The following is a 23,442-nucleotide window of genomic DNA, read 5'->3' as shown; positions in this document are numbered from 1 at the left end:
CAGTGAGTAACTGTGTTGCCTGAGTGGCTTAAAACCCCTAAAAAGTAACAGATCATGTGACACATAAGGTACCTCTGAGTGGGACAAAACTAAGATAACTAGTTATCCTCACAGTGGTGCCCATGTTGTCCACTGGATTGGAATGATTAATTAGCATGATTTTAAACAACAAAAACAGGCTTAAGTTATATGCAACAGCTACCCTAAAAACTAAAGGCTTTAAGTATTAGGACACTTCAGTTTGCACAAACCAATATGGGTTCACCTTCTCCCTGTCAGACCGTTATGCTATTTCCAGTACACTTAGGTACACAGACAGGTAAGAAAGCCCTTCAGCCTTTTATTATGTTGATTACTGTAAACAGTGTATAAGGCATATGTTTGTTTTCCTGTGTAAATCCTACATTTCAAAACAGCAAGACTTGAATGCCAAATGCCATCTTATTTATGTTTGCAAATATAACAGTTCATATGAGCAAGCCTTTGTCAGTCCATCATACTCTCTATCACTTCTCTGTCATGTTAGGAGGGAGAGTGCCCAACATCTTGGTGGATTTCCTCTGCACAAATGCACTGTGAGGTATGACTGATTCATACATAGGACCTTTTGGGCACAAGAGAAATCTAGCAAGGAGATATATCTTCAGTAGCCTAAAGCCGAATATTGCCAATCGCATATGTGGAGCCAGAGTTGGGACTCCTCCCTACATACACAAGTTTAAGGATAAAAAAAGAAATACAATAATGTATGATTTATGAATAATTTTTTTATATATTTACCCTCTTCATTTTTGGGTGTGCTCGTTGTGTTTTGCTATGTGTTGGTCATGCCAGAAATAAATACATTTAAATAAATACATACATATATACATGATTGTTAAATGATTTTTCTTGTAAGACAGGACTATTATTTGGCAATATTCTACAAAAAATACATTGTATAAAACTATATAGACATATAATTAAAGCCAAAATAGGAAAAATACGAAATACAGCTTCTAGAATCCCCATAGTTACTTTCATAAAGGCAATAATTCTCCAGAAATGTGCCCAAAAATAAACTTTCTATTCCTGCTATATTTACAGTATTAACATATAGTTGTGTATAAAAACAAAAAAATTAACAAATTATGCACATGTCAGCTTGCTGGGCATATGGTTTAATTGCTTCTATTAGTTATTTCAGCAGAATGTTCAGTAGCACTGGATTAATATGGGCTTCAAATGATTTGACACTATGTGGGTTTGAAGCCTGCACTAATAGTAATGTGCATGAAAGCTTTCAATTATTTTTGTTGCAGTAGTTATCCCAAAAGGGGTATCTCAAGCAATCTTAGATAGTTATCGCTAATACAGTGTGTTACGAAACAGTCAGAGGTATAATTAGAGTAATGTGGAAGGCTTGGGAAAACTATGGATTATCCCGGGGTTGACAGAAACACATTGTCATAAAATATTTGACACCCACAAGGCCAAACAATGATATCAGCAAATCCACTATTTAGCTTCACCCAGCCACCAACAACAACATTTGACTTCACAAATCAATTAATAAAGTGCATATTTACACTCTTCCACTTCCTCAATCCCCATTGACTACATATTATAATATAGGAGAGATTGTTATTTAACAAACTATTGTCATACAGTATTGCTTAAACCTAACCTACCCCGATTCAATGGCTTGAGGATGGCGCCCATAGTTCAGTTGAATGTTTTTAAAATTGGCAGGTTTAGCGCAATAGTTCAGAATCTAGGAGATGTGCCAATTGTTTCTCCTGCCTTCACACAGTACAGCAATCTATTTTGTCTTTTATATCTTTTACTGCTGTATAATATTTATTACTATACAGCAGTACCTAGTGGATGAATCTATTTTAAGTAAGGCATTCTAATTAATGTTTGGAAATCAATATTATACTGTAAACTTGACCTTGATCCAAGGAGATCGTTTTTGGTATTCACATCTTAACTAAAAGAACAATTTTAGCATAGAGCCAGACCAAGAGGTTCTCTGTTCTATAATACACATTCTCACAAACACGAGTAGAATCATGCCAGAACATTATTCAGATGCTAATATTTTTCTAGATATATTCAATTTTAATATTTAAGAATATATATCCAGGGACTACGATACCTTTGTTCTAACAGCATGTATTCTACATTATTAATAGTTTAATGAACTTTGGCATTTTAAAATCTGTAATGAGAATGTGCATAGCATTGCCTGAAATATTAACAACAGAGACATATTTCCTCCCACATTGAATAAAAAAATGTTACTAATTGGTCTTTCTACCGTCTAACTTTCCTGGTAAAACTTTTCTTAAAACCTATTTTATTAATCATTTCATTCCTTCTGAGACTCGCTGTATAACATTTATTAATCATTTTTCCTGGTTTATCATTAAATGGCCACTAAGCTATCCGAACCCTATTCCATTTAGTTTGCGTCCATGATTTTAAAACAATATATTTTTTTTTCTGCCAAGAGAAAGTTCAGGCTAGCTGAAGATAAATGAATAGCGGCATTAATTTCTCAACTATTTTAGCAGCATATATTAAACTGCATTTGTGAGTGAGCTGAAAAATAAATATGTAAAATAATGACCTATTGGAACATTATTTGCTAGACAATGGGAAATAAATTAATATATAGCTTGCAGACTGCTCATCTTTTTCCATTCTGCCAGAATGATAGTCTACATTTTTCTAACGTTATGACATCCTATAAAGACTAGTGCGACTCTTTAAAGACTCGCCCATTAGGGTGATGGAGTGAATATTTTTAGAAACTGTAATCACGTAAAAGAAAAAAAAGAGCATGAGCTCTCAGTCATTATTCCCCAGCTGCATCTAAAATTAAAATGAGTTCTTCTGATGGTTAATTCTTCAAGGGCCTGTTCTCATTTTGTGTATTTCTGGAATATGAAGAGGAATGGAAGAACATTGAACATTAAGAATCCGCAGTAAATCAACTTATACTGTAGTATAGGGCCATTACTAATGATTTATTGTAAGAATATTTTTTGGCCTTTGTAGGGTAGCAGATATTTTCAATATTTGTAAGGACAGCAAAATATGCGGAATTGACTATTTAAGCTCTGCACTGAGTGGAAATGTCAGGTATCTGTATCACTTCTTCAGACTCGTCACTCCATGTTCTCAGTATTTGCTCATCACTACATGTCACAGAATGCCCAGCAAGACACTCTGAACTTTATGTGTGCAGGAGATCCAACAATTCTTCACCACCTTGGAAGGTTTCCTTGGAGTCTTTTGATAGCTGAACGATTACCAGCTATTTGCATTTATAATCAGACAGACACAACTTGCTCAAATTATAATTCATTTTTTTTGTCTAACTTGCTCAGTTAATGTTTTCCCATATTGTAAGCCCCCATGCAGGTAGCTGTCCTGTGGGGTCTTTAGCCCCTAACCCTATGACTGCCACTAGAATTGCTTACATTTTCTTAGTCTAGCACTGGATGAAAGGAGTCACTGGACAAATGTCAAACAGCAGTCAAATTACAGCAATACATCAATTTGTAAAATAAATTATGGGATTCCAGAGCCAAAACTCTATCTTGACTATAGGTCTTCTTTAAATAAAAAGATTATATGCACTGAATGCAAGCGCTAAGCTAAGCTTGGCTAGTTTAAGGGGAATAGATCCATTGATCTAGTCACTGTGGGTAAATATGTGCCACATTTTAAGTTTCCTCTTATTACCAAGGTGTTGTGTTCTTAGTGCTTATTGTAATCCATTGAACTTAATCTACACCACTCCCAAAGGCTTATTTGTAGAAATTGTCAAGGAAATATTGTGTCCCATCTTAAAGTCAATTGGGGACTTAGAACATTGGACCACTATCTAAGGTACATGAGGTATTTATCATATGAAAGAGCAGGGCTGTAGATGCATTGGCAAACTGAGGGGGGGGGGGTTCCAAGTGCTTGGAAACCCCCCTCCAAGCCTTGGGTACTGTATAATTGAGGTGGCTGGACCCTGCTCCCGCTTCACACAGCTCTGCTTGAAAAGGGAGAGCTGCGTGCACCTAACAGTAGTGCCCATGTATATTATGGGGATAGGAAGAGTTGAAGAGCAGCCAAGCACAGTCTAAAATTATAGCCACGCCCCCATGCATGCTGGTCACGCCCACTGGCGGTGTGGTGTGGAAACCCCCCTCTACAAATCCTGCGTTTGCCCCTGAGATGTTGAAGCATTTAGAACTCAAGAATTCCAGGGCCAATGAAAGTGAACATTGCACACGTTCATTTATTTCTATTTTTTTCTACAGCTAACATACAGTGCCTGATTCATTAAGGGACATAAACAATTTTATGCACACATTTACACTACAGCCTATGATGTCAGGGAGGGAACGGGAGCAGGGAAGGGTTGTTTACCCGTAGTCAATGTACAGCATGGGCGTGTCAATCTCGAGCGCATACAGCAGTGTCCATTTCAAGCTCTGGACATCTCTTGCTCCAGCTACAGGTCTAGTCTAACTGCTGATTACTATTGATAAGGGATGTGTATGTATGCTAGGACATGTGTTTGCAATCAGGAGCAACTGTAAAAATATAATTTAAATACAGTAGTCATTAATTACATCATAATAAATGTATTTCATGGGGAAACAAAACACTAAAAAACCCCACTTTATAATCTTATTAAATTGGAACATTAATTGTATAGGGTTTTTTTTAATTTTCTGTGCGTTTTTGTGTAGGTTTATAGTCCTCATATGTATTGGATGTGTCCTGCAGTGTTCTGTATAGTAGAGCAGAGCAGACCTACACTCGTGTTCATCACCACACGTATATCTTCACATCCACTCCTTGTTGAATTCGGACATGCGTGTATCCGAATCACTTGCTTTTTTTAAAAAAAAACCACACATTACGTTCAGCATGTGTGCCTTAATAAATCAGGCTCACAGTCTGTCAGTGTATGAGTAACTTACTCCCCGCAGGTGATGGAAACTTTTGACCAGAGAACTGTAGGCTAAAGCGAATGATCTTCAGCTAGACCATAGCTAGCATAGTTAAAAGAGAGCTGCGAGGTACAACTTACTCTTTTGGGGCATGGCCAATGGATTCAAATACTAGGACTTAAGTTTGGTTGAGTAAAAAATCTAAAGATGTAATCTTAACTGGACATTGACTTGCCAATTTCAATTTCAATGTCCAGAGGAACATGTTTCTGTTTCATTCAAATGCAACTTTGCCAACCTAAGCCACACTGCAGTGTCTTATTTTTGTAGAGAAGAGTCTTTCTCTTTACTACTCATCCATTGAGGCCATACTTGTGCACTTGTTTTCTGATGGTATAGTTATGAAATCAGAGCATCATGCTGTCTAATTTTTAAGTGATTTTTTTTTCTAGAACGCTGACTCTTGGGAACATTGGTCACTGTCTTCAATGTTCTTAATTTATAAATAATCTTCCTCACTGTCAAATTAAAGGACTTTAAATTGTTATGGATTTTACATAGTTTGGAAATGGCCTTAAAACTCTGTCCAGAATGCTGACTTGCAACAGTTGCTTATGTGAGATCATTGCAGATCCTGGTATGGTATAAATGCAAAACCGAATGCTCCAGACATAACTTCCAAATGGTCTGCTTTGATATAGAGGTGGTAACACTTCCTGATGATCAAATAAAGAATTGCACTTGATTAGCAGCACCTGGCTCAAATGATCTTATTTACTGATATGTAGGAAATGAGAGCATACTTACTTATAATACTTACAATATTCACCTTAAAAGATAGGTGTATAGATCAAGATAGGTGTAAAGATAGGTGTATAGATCAGTGCATACTGATATATATATATATATATAAGTCCTGATCTATACATCTGTGTTGGATGCAGATAATTATTTGAATATGATTTGTAGCTCATAGCACTCTTAGAGAATCCTGGATACTGCTCTTCCCCTTGGAGTCCCACATTGATGCCATTACAATGACCGCACACCTCCTGGTTGCCTGAACTATATTAGGTGCACGGATCTCCTCTCTATCGGCGCCCTGTACTTAAACCGACACTCTGCCCTTATTAGACAGTGACCTCCCTGCCTGCACTGTATTTGCGGCTTGCCACCGCTGCAACAGCTGATGGCCTGCTCACCGGCTTGTATTGCAGAGCCCTCTGCTCCACGTCATAGGATAATTACTCCTCAGGTAGGACCTGCCAGTATTCCCACACCAGACCAAGAAAATTTATAAACTTTCTCTTTTTACCTAACTATTAAGTTGGCAATATGTCTAGTCACTACAGACTGCTCCTGAGAAGAATACACAATACTCTATTTTGAACATTTATTCAGGGAAGGGAAGGTGCAAAAAAATGGCAGATGATGTTCAGGCATTTCTTGCAGAAGCTGATATGGAAACAGAGGCTATTAACCAACCCTGAACTGACTACAATTTGAGCTCTTCTATTTCTAAATCTTCAAATCTTCTTGGCTCCTATTGGTCTTCACAGATTGCATTTGTATGTCACTCTATCGCTACCTCTCAATATTTATGTATTCCTATCCATAATGTTCCATATACTGTACTTTCATAGATGAGTTCCTTAAATTCTGCTCCTGGAACACAGGTGGTAAAAATTATCTCATCAAACCGAGGAACATAATCCCATATTTGAATCAAATGAAGGCAGATGTTACCCTCCTACAGGAGACACATTTACCAGAAAAAGACCATGAAAAACTCAAAATGTGGAAGCAGTCTGTACTGCCTGTGCTTCTTACAACAGCAAATCTAGAGGTGTGGTGACATACACTGACACTGAAATACATCAAAGGTGATAGATCATCATCAACATCATCATCAACATTTATTTATATAGCGCCAGCAAATTCCGTAGCGCTTTACAATTGGGAACAAACATTAATAAGACAATACTGGGTAATACATACAGACAGAGAGGTAAGAGAACCCTGCTCGAAAGCTTACAATCTATAGGAATAGATAAGGAAGGAAGATACATCATTTTAGAAGTAAATACTGCAATGACCAAGTATGCTCTATGTTGCTTATATGCCCCAAATGTTTACTCTAGGGATTTTTCACTATACTCAATAAACTAATACTCTATTCAGACTCAAACCCCATTTATGGAGGTGAATTTAGTCTCACAACACCTAGATAGGAAAGGCCAGAACACGTGCTCACACAAGACGGGCATTGTTAATATTAATAGTCAGTTGAGGTTACTAGATCTATGAATGTCTAGACACCCAGCAGGCCTAGAATACACATACCTCTCAGCAGCACACAATACCTTATCTAGAATTGACACATTCCCTTGCAGTTAAGACATTAGACACTGACATTGAACCCATTGACTCTCTGAACATGCTCTGGTATGGATAACACTAGAAGGACAGTCCCCATATGGTTGACCTAAGCAGTGGAGGTTCCCTGCCAGCCCTTCTAGCTCTATAAAAAATCAGAATATGATAAAAGTATCATGGAATGCTTATGCGTCCAATAATCAATAACATGCAAATGACCCATTGCAGTTCTGGCAAACTGATAAGGCAGTTTTTTGGGGGATATAATTTTCTTCCTGAAACAAATAGGAAGAAGCAAATGGAAGCGTACTTAGCATACTTAGTGGCCCATCAGGAATTAACTGATGCTTTCATGAAATTTAAATTGAGGACCTGAGCTGAGAATAAATCTCTTTATCACAGCAAGAAATTTCATTTTCATAATGTAATACAGTAACAAGGGAATAAACAGATTGCTGCTGGCAAATTCTATAAGTTTGGCAATAAATCCGGCAAATTGCTTTAGAATCTATTAAACGATAATAAATAAAACGCCACTATCATGTCCTCGCAAGGGGAGCCAAAACATAGGGCACTGACATAATTGACATTTTACGAGAAATCTCTGAAAACTTATGCAAACAGGATCTGATAGTTTACGATCTTAAGAATTCCTTTTGGAATCCAATCACTTTGCCTATAAATTACAAAATCACAGATAGAATCTCTTATGTCACCCATTTCTGCTGACGTAGATCTTAAAGTGATCAAAAATCTGAAATCATTTAAGCCTCCGGGCACCAACGGGTTTAGTGGGGAGTTCTATAAGATTCTACAAAAACAAGTCACAGATACTTTGAAAGAATTCTTTAGCACAAATTTCTAAATAATAACTATCACTTAAATACTGCTGTAATAAAAGTATTCCCCAAACCTGGTGGAGATCCTAAATTACCAGCATCCTATAGACCAATATCGCTCTTAGATGTCGATTATAAGCCATTTACTAAAATAATGGCAGAGAGGTTGAAGGTTATTGTTACCTAACATCATATCTAGAGACCAAACAGGGTTTATTTGGCGGTAATGTATGATCCAACCTTGCTATTGTCTCTTAAAGCCGAAAATGCCTTTGACATTGTTACATGGGAACATTTGTTCAAGACCTTCTTTGATTCGGTTTTGTGGTTGTGTACGTAAATGTTTTAAAAACTCTTTATTAATCTCGCTGTACACAAGTATCGGCCAATGGATACATCTCCTCTCTGTTTGTGATGGAAAGGGGCACAGGACAGGGGGTGTCGCTCTCCCCGCTGCTCTTCGCAATAGCTCCAGATACACTGGCTGTGGCTCCGAGAGATAATTCAGCTCTGAGATATCTGTGTGGGGAGGTGCGACAATAAACTTCCAGTCTTCACAGACGATGTGCTCCTCATGGTTTCTGGTCTAAATCATTCTATCCCGGCTATTTTGATTACTATTAATGTATTTGGCTCTTCTGCTGGTTATAGAATTAACCTTAACAAATCTGAATTGATGCCCCTGATGGGAACCGATCACATTTTAAATGATCCAGAAATCACTTCGAGGATTACACTGTCTTTAACGAAAATGAAATATTTGGGAATCCATATCCCAGCTAAGGCTCACAATCTATACAGTTCAGTGGCGGACCTAGATTTTATGTTTAGGAGGGGGACGATTTTGCATAATCACGCCCCTCCTTTACTCTGATTTGCTGGCTCACATTTAGCCCCACCTTCCGCTCTCGATTGGCCACGTCCCCTCCCGTTTTGATCGGCCGCTGGGACCTATTTTAAAGGTAGGCTTTCTGCTTACCTTTGGATCCGCCACTGATACAGTTTCAATTATCCCCCTATCAACAAAAAAATATAAATATGTCTACCAAATTTGACCCACTTTCCTTTGTCACTTTTGGGCCACTATGCTGCCATCAAAAGTGTAATCTTCCCTCAACTATCCTACCCCTTTCCAGATGCTCCCTATCAGCCTCAGTAAATTTGATCTTAATACCTGTACTAGGCTATTCTTCAGTTTACCGTGGCATAACACTAAACCCTGAATTGCTAGAAATAAATTAAATCTTGGTAATAAAAACAAAAAGGGGGCGTAGAGGCTTACCGGACATTCTGTCCTTTACTAGGGCAGCCTTGTTCCGGTACATTTCAGACTGGTTCTTGAACCAAGAACACTTAGTCCGGCCTTAGAGGGGAAACTGTCCCACCCCTACTCTCCAGCTGTGCTATAATCTATCTCCCAAGAGCTCTAATCCCATCACAGTTTCTCCAATATATTCTCTTTATCGATACATATAAAACTTGGATCCAAATAAATAAGAAATATAACAGGAATTATAGATATTCTAGAATTATCCCAAATGTGGAAACCTGGAATTCACTTCAAGTCTAGATAATGCCACTTACTTCACTTGTAAAAATAAGGGAAAAATTGTTATAAAATATGTGTTCGACCCAGAGTGCAATATGTACATTGTTTAACAGCTTCAGGATTAAATCGACATCCCAATACTCAGTTTTACATGTTTCCACAGTTACGTCATTAATGCCAGTTAATAGAACACCAGAGACCACGGATAACCCAGACTCTTTGGATAATGTTCTGAAGTCATATACATATGTGATAAGATATTTATATGCAGAACTCATCCATGCCGATATGGAAGTGTTCTGGGCAAGCACACACAGGGAGCCTGGCAAAAGGATGTCCCTGGTTTAACTAACCCAGAGTCTCTACTACAGCACTTCATATCTACATTAAATTTCTAACTTCATCCTGGCTCCACCTTAAGACAATTAGCAGAGCCTATATATCCCAGTCCCGGGGTCTGTACATGGTATAGGGTGAGACGGGGATGTACCATAAATGTATGACGCAGCAAGAGGATATTATGCATAACCTATGGAACTGTAGAAAAATCAATATATTTTGAAGCAAAGTTATAACCTTTATTAACACCTTTATTAACACCAGCATTAACATCTGCATTACCAGAATCTGAAGGCTCTTCTATTTTCCAACTTCGACCTTTGGAAAAATGTGCTGCCATCCAACGCATTATATTCTATATTAACAGTTATTGTAACTATTACCAAACAATTTATCTTGAGTCAATAGACATCCTCTGCTCTGCCACTTCTCAGTACACTGAAAAACGAATTTGCTAGACATACTTTACCTAGACAGGAGGGTCACCCTCCTGCACATAGAAGATGGGGTTTATAACTTCGCTAGATGTAACTGTACAAACTAATGTTATAAAGCTGTTCGAGTCAACCAAGTCAACCGAGTGGTACCTACTCTGACAAATTGACTAGACATATGGCATGTCTGTACTCCCCACCTCTGTCTTCCCTACCCCCATCCCATCCCCACTCCCTGCAGTGCACTAACCTATTAGCAATGTTCTTAATTAGTTCTTCTTTTTCTGACCAAAGAAAATACACAGAATGCCTTAGATTCTTTATTATTGTTTTGTTTTATTTTCATAAAATGCATAGTGTTGATTACCCTTCAAATGCATTCCCCTCTTTGTTTAAAACATCCCCACATATACAACCATAAAATAAAGACACGGACACCGACTTAAGTTTGGAATAAAAAAGGTCCTTTTATTACATTAATATTTTTTAAATTATTTGTTTATTTTATTTTATTTATCTTTATTTTATTTTATCTATCAATACTATCAAAATGCTATAAACAATTTGGACCTTTTTCTTTATAGAGGTGGCGAAGAGCAAGGGCAGCCAGCTAAAACCAACATGAACCAATACGGTGGAAGATCGCCTCCTTTCCACCAACCCAGGTTAACGCCTTAACTATTGGCCGGTACTATACACTATAAATTAACTCAATACCCTCTGACTCAAACTGGTCAAGCCCTTTCTAGGCAAAAACCTGATACTCCTTACAAGAGTACCAACGAGTCTAATAACATTGAGGGAACCAAGGCTATATTGCCAACACATTAAGTACCGTATGTTTAACAACCTTATGACTGCCATGCTCTCCTGCCATTCAAAAACCTCGCTCCTCGTGACGAGGGAACATAATCAATAACCTGGAACCAGGGCGGGTGGGTGGGTCTCCGGATCCAGGAAACAGGAAGCTCTCTCCTTCTCACACTGCTTGATATTCTTTCCACGACACTCCCACTTCCTTCCTAATTGGCTGATTACACTACAGCCTTAAAACCCCCCAGTGGTGAGTAACATTATCAGCTTCACACCACATGATTTTAAACTCCTTCGGCTAATGGCCTCACTCATAATTCTGTTATGTACATTATTATTTTTTTATACCAGAAGTTTAATAGCTCCGCTTGTCTCACATTTAAATGTCTTCTCCATGTTTTTTCATATTATTACATCCTCCTGCAATGAAACTAGAAAGGCATGATACCAATGACATTTATTTACATGACTCTGTATACAAGCTTGCTGGATATTTTTATGTTTTATGCTTCTATTGCTGTTTTCTTATGAGTTTTCTTCAATAAAGAGTTTGAAAAGAAATTATCATAATAATACACTAGGAAACATTCTAAATGTACAAAGAGCTTGGTCAAATACATACATTCCAAGTATATGGCAAAAATGCACAGTTAGCAAGAAAAGAAAATTTAGCAGGTCAAATCAATGCCAATAAATTTACTTTTAGGTATAATCAACATTTGCTAGAAGAACAGTCAGACAAGATTCTTGGCTAGCAACAACTAGCTGAAAAGCAGAACATTCATATCATGGTTCCTGATACATGATTAATTATCATATTTCTAATATATATTTCCTCATTGTATCATGTTTTACTCATTTGGAATATGTCTTATATAAATGGTAGTTTGCACCAATATCCTGCATGCTGTAGAGTGAAATGGTTTGGAAAATGCTAAAAGGAATAAATCTCTTCTACTACTATTCTTACTAATCAGGAGCTACCAGAATCAATGACAGACAATAGGGATGAATGGTGTTACCTTCCTGGGGGTATATTTACTAAACCGCGGGTTTGAAAGAGTGGAGATGTTGCCTATAGCGACCAATCAGATTCTATCTGTCATTTAGTAGAATGTACTAAATAAATGATAACTAGAATCTGATTGGTTGCTAAAGGCAACATCTCCACTTTTTCAAACCAGCGATTTAGAAAATATACCACTGTAGTCCATAATGTTGTCCCATTGAATATGGGAATAAGTTTGATCTGTGTGATAAATTTGGACTTGTGTATTTAGCTTGGATATGCTGTGTATTTAGATGAATGTGCATAGTGTTATTGCAATGCAATGAGATGATATGGTTCTTGCCTTAGCTTACCCTTTTAATGGGAAACGTCACCATCCATTGCCGCTGGAGAAGTTGCTGTGGATCCATCGCCGGGTCCCATTGCTATGCGTCTACACGACCTCAGCCGTGCATGCACAGTAGCCACATAAGGGGCTTCCTGCTAAAGTTGTTCGTTGTTAGTTTAGGACAGGAGATTTCACCAGGGCCGGCCAATGGGCCCTGGCATGTTAAATAACAGTGGCAGTACATTTTGTATAGCTGCAATAATTTTTCAGATTGTACAAAGAACCCACATATACATACACATAGCATAGAAAAGTAATCAGCTGCTCATGCAGAAATTCCAATATAAAATTACTCCAAGTGGGAACTTTCCATTTTTACTTGATGTGCGATCAAGCTGTTGAACTTCTGCAAATGTGATAGAGCGTTATGACGAAAATGAGTACAAAATTGACATGCAACTGCTCCATCCTTTCCTCTGCTTCACAGATGATAGCACAGTTAACTTAGAAAGTAAGCAAAAGTATGCTCTTCTACATTGTTGTATGTACCATTGTTTGTTATAATATAGCCAACGTTTATGAATCTGGGTGTTAGATAATCAGTAATGTTCTTTTCCAACCTCCAAAGGATTTCAGACGTGGGGGTATATTTACTAAACGGCAGGTTTGAAAAAGTGGAGATGTTGCCGATAGCAACCAATCAGATTCTAGCTGTCATTTTGTAAAATGTACTAAATAAATGATAACTAGAATCTAATTGGTTGCTATAGGCAACATCGCCACTCTCCACTTATTCAAGTACGCAGATTAGCAAACATATCCCTTGGTTTTAGATCTGCTTGAACCATATGGTGGCAAGTCAGCTCTGTAATGTATTATAATGTGATCAAAGGGAATGTGGCCATGAAGATGAAGGACGAGAAGAAGGTGTAGGAGGAGTAGTGTATTTTAGTTAATGGTCTCCGTCAGTTATGTCTAATCTTTAAAAGAACACTCAACAAAAATGTATTATTGTACGAATGTATTGTACAGCATATTCATCAACAATAATAATTAGTATACAATATACTATAATAAGTATACATACACACACACATACATACACACATGAAGAAACATTGTCATACAGTTTATTTATCAGGAGGCTCAGTTACTCGTTCGTGTTCAGTTTCTCAGGCAGTACAGGAGGTTACAGCCCGTTTATCTAGTCAAAGGACAACACATGAATCAGACATGCCTCCTGATCGTGGCTTAGTAGTTAGCACTTCTGCCTCACAGCACTGGGATCATGAGTTTGATTCCCGACCATGGCCTTATCTGTGTGGAGTTTGTATGTTCTCCCGTGTTTGTGTGGGTTTTCCTCCCATACTCCCGGTCTTTGTGTGTGTGTGTATGTTAGGGGATTTAGATTGTAAGCTCTAATGGGGAGTGATGTGAATGAGTTATCTGTACAGCGCTGCGGAATTAGTGGCGCTATATAAATAGCTGATGATTTTTACTTTGTTTTTTATATTAATATTTTTACACAGATGGATTACTGCTAATATCAACCCAAGTGCTTTTCTTGCTGAATCTGGTCCTACGGTTATAGTATACTACTATAAAACAGTTCAAAATGGGGGGGAGTCACATAACGCTCAAATCACTCTAAAAGCAGATTTTTATACGGTATATTATTTTGAATATAATAAAAGTGTGTACCTTAATGAAAGGAATAAACAGGAAGGATTAGTTAGTGTGAGTATATGTATTCTGAAATAATGTATTATTATGTCCATTCAATTGAAAGAGAACATTTTATATTTGGATAAAAGCAGATAAGAACAGCACAAATACATTATAATATTAGTCCATTTTTTATAAATACTGCGATTTCCAGCAATTCAATGTACTTTGTCTTACTGTTTTTTCAACTTGATGGAAAAAAAGAACATTAGGATATCAATGAGTACTTGACTAATGAAAGCGCCCATTCAAAACTTTAATAACCAGCTGTCCTTAAACAAAATATGAGAAAAGAAATATCTGACAGTAAATGAAATCTAACTGACTGGTAATTGTTTTACTAGTAATTAACTGGCTCATAATTGTTTTCCTCCAGATGCTTTTGTAAAAATATTCATTTTAAGCAGACTGCCAATTCTACTGAAAAGAGCTCTTTACCATGTAGAAAATTCCTAATAAATTATAATTTCATTTTAGACGCACTATACTATTTGTTTACCTGGTTAGATGGTTTCCTATTAGACTCATACAGTGCTGTATAGGTTAAACTTAGATACTTAAATGTAAAAAACACTGAAGACGACATTTACAAAGCACACTGAGGGTCTCATTTAGAGTCAGACGCGAAGTCCATTTCAGGCGCGTTGTGCACATTTCTAATGACGCGCATGCGCAGTAAACACCAGTTCTGTCTGCTTTTCAGACAGTGTACACCTGCGACAGCTTGCGTTTCAGAATGAGGGAAAGGGTGGAATATGGAGTTATGTAGGCATGACCGTGAATAATTTAGATACTATGGGTGTCTTCCCGCAAAAACAACCCTAGACGGATCAAGATGCAGACGGAACAAACGTCAAAAAAGACTGAAAAAGTGCGACAGGAATTAGGTGGTGCAAGTAGTTAGCTAGCTGCGGGAACTGGTCACAGCTCAGTAGGGCATTATGAGTGGGATGCAACTGGAGCTGCGGTACACTCCCACTCCTGCTCTTGTACTTCTTAGATGCACATTGCAACCGACTCCTCATGAACTGGAAGTGCTATTAGGTTTGTGAAGAGGCAGAAACATCTGCAGAGATGCACTGTGCAAAAGTGTAAACGTTACATACAGTGGTCTAAGGTGAAATTTTGAAGAGGTGGTATGGAAAATATAATGGAAATTTAAGTGAATGGAATTTGGTTGTTTTACAATCAAAGCAGTAGGAGAAGTGGCGGTATGGCATGCCACCATGTATCAGGCCACTTCCACCACTGGTCATATCAAAATCCAACCTCCTACCACTTTAGCACCTTCCCTTTCATGAAGTAAACGTTCCTTTTTTTTTCACCTAAAATATTGTTCAGGTTAGCCTCATTTATGGCTAAAAATGTTGGTACTGTCGGTGGCATTTTTGTGTTTTTTTTAGAACCTTTTTTTTATATTGGACAAACTGCACTTAGAAATCTCCACCAAAGAGCAACCAATGGACAAAAGATGTTCATCCCATTACACATAAATGACGAGACCCAATCTCCGTCAGCTCAGAGATGCAAAATTCAAGTGTTTTTGTGGCATGAAAATGGCTGTGTGGTCCTCCACACAGTATGGAACACCCCTTAAAATGTTCCTTCTCCATCCCTTTGTCCCCCCTTTCAATAATCTTCCTTCATGAAAGTAAAAATGTAGTTTTTGCACTGTTTCGCAAAAGTGAGAGCACCGGAGCGTCTATTCTATTCTTAGCAAGGTACGACCTTACTCCACTCAACCCCTCCAATTAGCTGGTGCAAACTGCTGTTCATTTGCATATGCCACCCTTTTCATCCACAAACCCATGCTCTTCGGCAGAAATTTAGACACATCTGTGCAAATCGTGGTGGAGGGTGCCGTCAAAGAGGTTTCTCCGCTTTGATCAGCCATTTTGCATTTCGTAAATAGCCTCCCTATTTTTCTTGCAGGTGAAATTGCAATTGAAGTCCTAAAAGTAATTAATGTCATTGTTTAAAAAAAGAATAAAATCAGAAAACCTACAAAAAATTGTGTGATAAATACATAAAATGTAAAAGTGTAGGAAAGGAAAGAAATGTGTCAGTGTTCCCTGGAAAATAGCAGTTTGTTTGATTGATTGAATTGTGCGCAAGAGTCTTTTATTGTTCACCTTAACTTTAATTGTCTGTCAAGGACAATTGCTCAAGAGTTACTTTCTTAAACTGGACACAAAACTGTCTTTAGTACGTAAACTTCTCTTTCAGCAGTACTGAACAGTGCAACAGAACTTCCCACCAGCTCACAACTCGTAATAATGGGGAACATATAGATAATCAGACAAATTATCCATTATGAAAAGTTCTTCCCTCTCACTTCCTATTTTCAGATGGATCATTATGATAGTTGTCTGTAAACAAAGCCAAATATGCCTGCTATCAGCCACTATACTTTGCTAATTAATAACCTTCAATGTCATGACAACATGCCTTCTACATGGCCTTTTGATACCAATGTATTATGTCTTTAGTGTGACTAGAGATAGGTGTTCTCTTTCTAAAGCAGTGTTTCTTCACACCAGTCCTCACACACCCCAACAGCTCATTTTGTGAGGATCTCTGTCTGTAAAAACAGGTAGAATAATTAAGTTGGGGTGCTGTTGGGTGTGCTTTACTAATGGAGTTAAGAAACACGGTTCTAAAGAGAGGGCTAGATCCAGTGGCAGAACTATGGCTACTGCAGGAGGTGCAGCTCTTCCAGGTGACGGGCACTTGGCACTGTCAGATCACCCTCCCGAGGCCCCTGCCCTGCTCTCAGAAGAAGATGTGGATTTCTATTAGTGGGTGCAGCTTATCAATCCAGTGAAACTAATAAAAATGCATTTTAAAGATGTACTATCAAATAAGATGCAACAACAGCACAACAGTATAGAATGAAACCCCAGGACCTGGTGATCAGTATACTAGACAGAACCTAATTGTTTTGCGACCAGTTTACCATGAAAAATCTATCATCAAAAATCTATCCTCTGTTCATCAATGAACTACACAAAGCTCTGTACAATTGTAACCAGTTTTACATATAGAACCATATGATTGCTAGGAATACATTGTATGGTGATACAACCATTGCCAGCATATACTGCACAGAGAAACCCTCAATTGCCAGTCAAATATTGCACAGATAAACTTTCCATTGCTATCCCTTCATAGCACAGAAGTGATAGCAATGGAAAGCCATATATTTTAGAGACATCTATCACTGCTAGTCATATAATCAGAGATCATCCCCATGTCCAATCATATACTGCACAGAGATACCGAACGCCAAACGCCACTGGAGGAAAATCTCGCTCCCTGGCTGATTTCCTCCACTTCAAGTTTATCCTCTCCTCCTACAGCTCTGCCCTCTCGCTCGTTAAGCAATCCTTCTTTAAATCCCTCATCTCCTCCCAGTCCTCCAACCCCCGCCGCCTCTTCGCTACCTTTAACACTCTCCTGTCTCCCCCACCTCCCCCCCTCCCTTCCTCCTTATCTGCCACTGACTTCACCTCCTTTTTCTCCTCTAAAATCGCGGCCATCAGACTTGAAATCTCCTCCTCCACCCACTCTTCCGCCACCCCCCCTCTCGCCCTTCCTCCCCCCTCCACTCTCCCCCCCTCTCCCCCCAGCCACCAACTCCTTCTCTCCTTCCGCCCCACCTCGGGTGAGGAAGTCCACTCTCTCATTTCTTCTTCCCCCCCTTCTACCTGCCTCCAGGACCCCATCCCTTCTCACCTTCTTCACTCCCTTTCCACCTCCACCTGCTCCCACCTCGCTCACCTCTTTAATCTGTCCCTCTCCACCGGCATCTTCCCCTCCGCCTTTAAACATGCTCTCGTCTCACCCATTCTCAAGAAACCCAATCTTGACCCCACCTCACTCTCTAATTACCGCCCCATTTCCCTTCTCCCATTTGCCTCCAAAATACTCGAGAGACTTGTCTGCAACCGTCTCTCCACCTACCTCTCTGAACACTCCCTCCTTGACCCTCGTCAATCAGGCTTCCGCCCCCTCCATTCCACTGAAACTGCCCTGGCTCAAGTTACGAACGATCTCCTCTTGGCTAAAGCCATGGGCCACTACTCCCTCCTGATTCTCCTCGACCCCTCAGCGGCCTTTGACACCGTTGACCACCCCCTCCTGCTTCACACCCTTCAGTCCATTGGCCTCTCCGGTACCGTCCTCTCCTGGTTCACCTCTTACCTTGCCGACCGTTCCTTCTCTGTTTCCACCTCTGATTCTCTCTCCCCTTCTTCCTCCCTTCCAGTCGGGGTCCCTCAGGGCTCTGTCCTTGGACCCTTACTATTCTCACTATACACCTCTTCTCTGGGTGCACTCATCAGCTCCTTCGGCCTCAAGTACCACCTTTATGCTGATGACACTCAACTCTACCTTTCCTCTCCTGATCTCTCTCCCTCCCTTCTTTCCAGGGTATCCGCATGCCTCTCTGCCATCTCCTCCTGGATGTCCTCTAGATTTCTTAAACTCAATCTTGCTAAAACTGAACTCATTGTCTTTCCTCCCTCTTGTACCTCCTTCCCCTTTGACCTCTCCATCACTGTTGACAACTCATCTATCTCCCCTGTTCCCCAACTCCGCTGCCTAGGTGTCATCCTCGACTCCTCTCTCTCCTTTGCCCCTCACATTCACTCTCTCGCCAAATCCTGCCGTTTCCAGCTTTGCAACATTGCCCGCATTCGGCCCTTCCTCTCCCAGGATGCCACCAAATCTCTCGTCCACTCTCTGATTATCTCCCGCTTGGACTACTGCAACCTTCTCCTTATCGGCCTCCCCCTCTCTCATCTCGCTCCCCTTAGATCTGTACTTCACGCCGCTGCTAGGCTTATTTTCCTCTCTCGCCGTTCCACCTCTGTATCCCCACTCTACCAAGCCCTTCACTGGCTCCCCTTCCCCTACAGAATCCTTTTCAAGCTCCTCACTCTGACTTACAAGGCCCTCGCCAACTCCACTGCTCCCTACATCTCTAACCTTATCTCTATTCACACTCCCTCCCGCTCACTGCGATCGTCCAACGATCGTCGCCTCTCTTCCCCTCTGATTACCTCCTCTCACGCACGTATCCAAGACTTCTCCCGCGCCGCTCCCCTCCATTGGAACAAGCTCCCCCGCTCCATCAGAACTTCCCCTAATCTGTCCTCTTTCAAACGAACATTAAAAACCCACCTTTTCCTTAAAGCCTTCCAGTCTCATGCCTAAACTCCCACCGGTCGGCTACCTCTCTTTCTCATCCTTTCTTCCCTTCCCCCCGTCTCTCCGTCTCATCCATGTGTCTGTCTGTCTTCCCCTCCCTTTAGATTGTTCGCTCCTTTGAGCAGGGCTCTCCTACCTTCTGTTTCCATCACTTTTAACTGTGCTCTCCAGCTACTCAGCTCACCTCCTCTAAGTCCCTCTGCCCTCTGTCTCCTCTCGCTTCTCTCCGCTCCCCTCAGTGACTCTCAACCTGTCATCCGTGCCCACCCTCTTGGGCCATAGTTACCTGCCTATACTCACTTTTCCCCTCCCTCCCTCACTTTCATGCTGTGCCTGAGCCCCCAGAGTTATAGTGCTTACTGTTACTTGTACTGTGCTGTTTCACCTTGTACTGTGCCATTGTTTGTCCTTGTACGGCGCTACGGATACTTTGTGGCGCCCTATAAATAAAAATTAATAATAATAATAATAATAATAATACCCTCATTAGCATCTATATATTTACAAATTGCACATATGCCCACATCTCAAGCTGTATATTACACAGAAATACCCGTTCCAATTGCTACCTATAAATGCCACTATTGCAAATTATATTAGATAGCCCCTATTTCTATTATTATTATCTTTGACTTATAAGGCGCCACAAAGGGTCCGCAGAACCGTACATTACATATACAGAAAACAGAACCAAGACACAACATGATACAAAAATGTATACAAACACAGGTGACAGGGTAAAGCAAATCAGATTATATCTGGGACAGATAGTGAAAGGGATGGCAGAAATCAGCGAGAAGAAGGCCAAAGCTTAAGAGGACAGGGAAAACAGGGCTAGGGAAGCAGGCCAAGAGGTACAGAGGGTGAAGGAACAGTAGAAGGAGCACACAAGGACAGAGGGCCCTGCTCATGAGAGCTTACATACCCGTTCCAATTGCTAGCTATAATTGCCACTATTGCAAATCATATTAGATAGCCCCTATTTCTAGACATAATTTCAGACATGCCACCACATCGACAGCCATACAGTACCTGACTAGCACAAAGACTGGGAAATAGAAAGAGGTACTGTTATAATGAAGGAGAAAGAAAAATGCAAACGGACTCTTTTGGGTTTGGAGAGTGTGGTGCTGTCTGGAACTGGAGGCAATTAAGTTCCAGCCCTTGTTTAGGTGAACTTGTAACTTGTGGGTTTGCCTGAAGCATGCTCAGTACAGTCAGCCACCCATTTCCAGTTTACAACTGATCCCCTGCATTTTGAGAGTATATAGGTCATATCACAAACTGTTAGATTATTGTGTGTATACTTACGTCCCATAATACAGTATGCGGCTGGACAGTGTTTGTAGTAAACTCAAAAGGAACATTATCCTATTCTACACAATGTAATGAAGTGCTATATGCACAAGATAGTGTTATTAATAAATAATAAGTCACGCTCTTATAAAATTTAATGAAATACAGACATGATCCATGTTTACCTCCTTAGAAATCCAATTGGACTCTTCTTTTCAAAAATATTTCCATAAGGAACTGACAAAAAGAATTGACTATAAGTATTCCAAACAGATGTCCACAACTTGATACAATACAGCCAACAACTCTAATTATTGAGGTACTATCAGCTGAAGGGGTCAGTGCACAAGCAGCCAATCAGAAGCTGCTAGATAGTACTGCTGGTGTCATTACCTTTGTGTGTCTTTACACCAGGCCTCCAGTACACACAAAAGATATACCACCTAAATAGTGTCTGGGGAAGTCTCATTAAATTGCATGTATGTGCCATTACTGTTCTTATCTTATGCTTGCCCACCCTCATTCTGTCTCTCCAGTCTTAAGGCAAGTCTGAGAAATGCACAACTGTAGATATGAACACATTTTGGTACACACAAGATGTGCAAAAATTTACATAGGTCCAAGTCTAAATGAGGCCCATAAAGTTCTTAGCAATGAATGATCCCAACACCATTGAGCAATGAAATAAGAAGCAAGTGTGGCTCTCACCTTTATTGCAATCATTCAGTGAGCAGTATCCAGATCCATCACATCTGTGCATAGAGGTTAGATTAATGGTCCGTGGCTGAAGAGCTGCACACCTTGGAGTTGGAACATTCTGCCTGGGGACCAGGGCCGGACTGGCCATCTGGCACTTCTGGCAAATGCCAGAAGGGCCGATGGTCAGATGGGCCGGTTTGAGCTGTCAGTGCACTGACCGTGCACTGGATGGGCAGTGCACCGACACTTCCTGGTCACATGTGCTGCGCGCGGCACATGTGATCAGTACAGGTCCTGGAAGGCAGCTGACGAAGAGCGGGCAGGACTTGGAGACAGAAGCTGAGAATGTAAGTAAACAGGGGGAGGGGGTGGATAAGAGAAAAGGTGCCAGACAAAAACTGGGGGGGGGAGAGGGGCAGAGAAAAAGTGCCACACTATAACAGAGGGGGGGGGGGGGGGTGAAGAAAAAAGGTGCCACACAAAAAATTGGATAATATGATTTGGGCCACTACTGTGTAGCATAATTTCAACTGGGGGCACTATTGTGGCATAATATGATTTAGGGGCACTATTGTGGCATAATATCAACTGGGGGCACTATTGTGGCATGATATGATTTAGGAGCACTACTGTGTAGTATAATATGATTTAAGGGGCACTACTGTGTGGCACAATATCAATTGGGGGCATGTACTCAGCACGAGGGAAAGAGGAGAATGTTAATATAATGTGGGAGGTAGGCTATTAATTTAATGGTGGAGTTTAGGTGGGGGCTAATTATTTAATTTGTGCTATTTTATTTGTGGGGTGATGTGGGTTAATTTTATATTAGGGCCTAGCAATTTAAGATAGATTGATTGGACCTTTAATTTAATGCTGGGGTGGTTTGGGGGCTATTAATTAGAAGTGGGGATGTTTGGGAAAAAAAATGTGAATATGAATTATTTAATGGCAGTGATGGTTGCGGGAAATAGGTATATTTATTAAACGTAAATGCTATTTCATTTATTGCTGGGGTTGTTTGGAGGGAGGGAAATAGGTTTATTTATCAGCAGCAGCAGCTATTTATATTAAATGTGAATACTAGTATTTTAATGTTGGGGCTGGAGGGAGGCCTTATTATAAAACATGGGTTGTATTAAACACCAGGGCTGGTTGGAGTTTTCTAAATTACATGTACCCATTTTTGTTCTAAATAGGGCCTCCAACATTCCAGTATCCAGACAAGCAGCAACTGAACTAAAGACACCAGGAGCCACAGGTGGTGAAATTAACAAGACAGGTAGGAGAGAGCAGGACAGTCTGCCAACTGTCCTGAATCTGGTGGGGAAGTCCCAAATTTTAGTGACTGTCTCGTTTAGTGAGATTTGGTCCGACTACAAGGACAGTTGGGAGGTATGTCCCGCTTCACACTGTACTGCTTGTGAAGGCAGAGCTGCGTGCAACTAACAGTATTGCACACAGTATTGCCTGTGTATTTGTCTAACATTTGTCTAAAATGATAGCCATGTTACATAATAGGGGCTCCCTGTCTTAAATACCCCAGGCCCCCCAAGCGTTAATCCAGCTCTAATTAGCAGGAGGGAGCGGATAGCTGCTCCAAGTCTCTGGATAGGACACAGCCTGCAGAGCAAGCCGAGGAGCTCTAAGTCTCACAAGATTTGGTAATCTTGTGAGACTAAGAGCTTCCCTGCTCACTCTACTGGAAGTTCCCACCCTTATGGATGTCAACAGCACCAGAAGCACAGATAAGTACAGTGTGCTGGGGGTGTCATAATGTGCATTGGGGATGGCGTGATTAATGTAATGTTTTATTTTAATGTATGTATCATTGTCCCATGTTGGCCACACCCACAACACAATGTGGTCACGCCTTTTTCG

This window comes from Mixophyes fleayi, chromosome 5 (genome assembly GCF_038048845.1).
Source record: "Mixophyes fleayi isolate aMixFle1 chromosome 5, aMixFle1.hap1, whole genome shotgun sequence".
In the NCBI taxonomy this organism is placed as follows: domain Eukaryota; kingdom Metazoa; phylum Chordata; class Amphibia; order Anura; family Limnodynastidae; genus Mixophyes; species Mixophyes fleayi.
Note: the sequence above shows the minus strand (reverse complement) of the source record.